General features: G+C 24.2%; 1 non-coding gene across 1 annotated transcript; it reads left to right on the forward strand.

The window, feature by feature from the left end:
• Positions 1-2,218: 2,218 nt before the first annotated feature.
• Positions 2,219-2,291, forward strand: TRNAK-UUU (transfer RNA lysine (anticodon UUU)). Its single transcript has one exon. It is a non-coding gene; the product is annotated as a tRNA-Lys (tRNA).
• The last annotated feature ends 341 nt before the right edge of the window (positions 2,292-2,632 follow it).

Consider the following 2,632-nt stretch of genomic DNA (forward strand, 5'->3'; position numbering starts at 1 on the left):
CACATGCACATATATATACATATTTTAATGATGAAAACATTATAATAAGACGAAAATTTTATTTAATGACTAAAACAATGTCTACTGTAATGTAATATTACACTTTATAATAAAAAAAATCATCGATATAATGAACAGAGCATTTCTATGTCCTGTGGCTAAGTGAGATTTGTTTTTATTTTCCCTGTTGATGAAAAAATTTGGACTCCAAAATTGATTCCCGATGTCTATTGATAATCGATACTTTGTTTGATTCTTACTCTTATTCATTCCAAATTTTCAATAATTATGTAATATAACTTATTGTCTTAGGTTATGGGACTATTGTAGAAAAATCATGAAATTTTAAAATAATAAAAAGACTTAAATATATATTTTTAGTCTCTAAAGTTTAATAATTTTCTTTTTATTCTCCAAATTTAAAGCTAATTTCTTTAGTAATTGAAATTCACAAAATATTATTTTTAATCATTATGTATAACACAAGTCAAATATGAAATAAAAAATTTGTAATTTATACCAACTTTTGATTGTCAAAATTTATTTTTTATTTTATATTTTAAAGTACATTTTTTATGGTTAAAAAATATCGTAATCAAGTCAGTAAAAAAATTAAAAAATTAATAAATCACTTCAAAATTTACTTTAATTTTTTTTATTGATTTGATTTTGACAATTTCAAACCATCGGAAAAATCATACTTTAAAATAGAAAATAGAAATTAGAAAATCAAATTATAGCGGTAAAAAATGTCAAAAATTATGAATCTTTTGTTTTTTGTTTGACTCACTTTCTAGAATAACGAAAAAAAAATGCATTTTGTAGATTTCATGACTAAAAAAATAACTTTAAACTTGGAAGATAATTAACTCGTTGGTAAGTGCAAATATTGCGTAGATTAATGCAAACTCAATTTACAAGTAATAGATAAAGAATTTAAAATAAAAAAATAAAGAAAGATAAAGATTTGAATTAAAAGATGATAAAGATAAAAAGAGTAGAAGATAAAATAGATTAGAATTTTTTATGCAAAAGATAAGAAAAATATAAGATAAAGATGATGATAAAAGATAAATTCATAATTTAAATATGTTGGGGCCTATCATGCCTAATGCAATATTAATATTTTTCTCTATTAAATATTTTCCCAACTTCCACCCACTGAGACACTCAATTTTGATCGCTAACGATAAAGAGTTTAATTTATCTATTATCTTCCAAATCTCTTTACCAAGATTGAATAGTAAATCGCATTAAGCATAAAAATGTATGTAGAGACAAAACAAAGTCATTCTATCCGTAACAATGAATTGTCTAGATGTCCATTTCCAGTTATTTAGAAATTATCCTTCCCCAATGTATAATCCCTAAAACTAATGCATAGATGATCAAACCATACAATAAAGATGAAGAGCAAAAAAGAATCAATAGAAATAAAAATTACATTTGATATGAATCTTTAGGTACCTATCATGAAATTTATGAGCATCATCTAATAGTAAGAAGTACAAAAAAAACTAATTCGTTATATATACATTCAAACCAATGTTAGTCATATTTCTTTTTATCGAGAATTTGAAGAAGCTATACAAGATTTTTGCCGGGCCTATTCACATGATATCTAATCATATAGATGATTGGTATCTAATATAAGAAAATTTATGATACCGATGTAAGTTCAAGTCTTCATGGTTTAACAAAAATCATAGTTTTTCAATTTCAACACAAATCAAGATAAAGAGAAGGCAATTTCTCAATCATTGACTCAAACCCATAGTTACATTACAAGGGTATTGTTGACCTGTCAGACTCTCTCAACGTAAGCACGCCTTTAGGCTTCACTATGAGTTTTATTCGCGCTAAGCTTGGATTGCGCACCGAGCAAGTTGTCTAATTCTTCAAACTTTTTCTTCAAGATTTTTTCTTCAATTTTTCATCTAAAGCATTTGAAATCTTCTTCTTTTGATTTTTGTTAATAAAAAATTACAAAAATATTAATTTCTTGATTATTTTATTAAAAATAATAGTAGAGTAAAAAAGTTTCAATTATTATTAACCAAAATTGACTGTCAAATTAACTCAGATTTTACCGTTATCAATGACTAAAAAAAATATTCATATTTAAAGTACTAAGAACATATATTTAGGCCTAATAAAATAACTTTTGGTTTTTAATTTAAGTATTTTATATTAATAACTAATTCATAATGTATATCTTGCCGTCTTAGCTCAGCTGGTAGAGCGCGTGGCTTTTAACCACGTGGTCGTGGGTTCGATTCCCACAGACGGCGATTTTAAGATGTATTATTTTATTTGGTTCTTATGTTACTCTCATTGCCATAAGTAACTCTTCGATCTTTACTCACTTTCAAATATGAAGATAAATACTTTGAGTGAATTTTTTAAATTAGTTGTATACATAGTTAAATTTCATTGGACAATCAGTATTCAAATATAGTTATTCATGACAATAAAATATTATTGTTAATCATAAAAAACTAATTAAAAAGAAAAAAAACTTATATACAATATCTCACAATTTAGGCATATTAAAAAAATTAATCACTATATATAATGTCAATGTAAAAAATATTATTATTAATCAAATAAAAATTAATAAACTTATCATATA

The sequence above is a fragment of the Glycine max genome, chromosome 1, assembly GCF_000004515.6.
Source record: "Glycine max cultivar Williams 82 chromosome 1, Glycine_max_v4.0, whole genome shotgun sequence".
NCBI classification, from domain to species: Eukaryota; Viridiplantae; Streptophyta; class Magnoliopsida; order Fabales; family Fabaceae; genus Glycine; species Glycine max.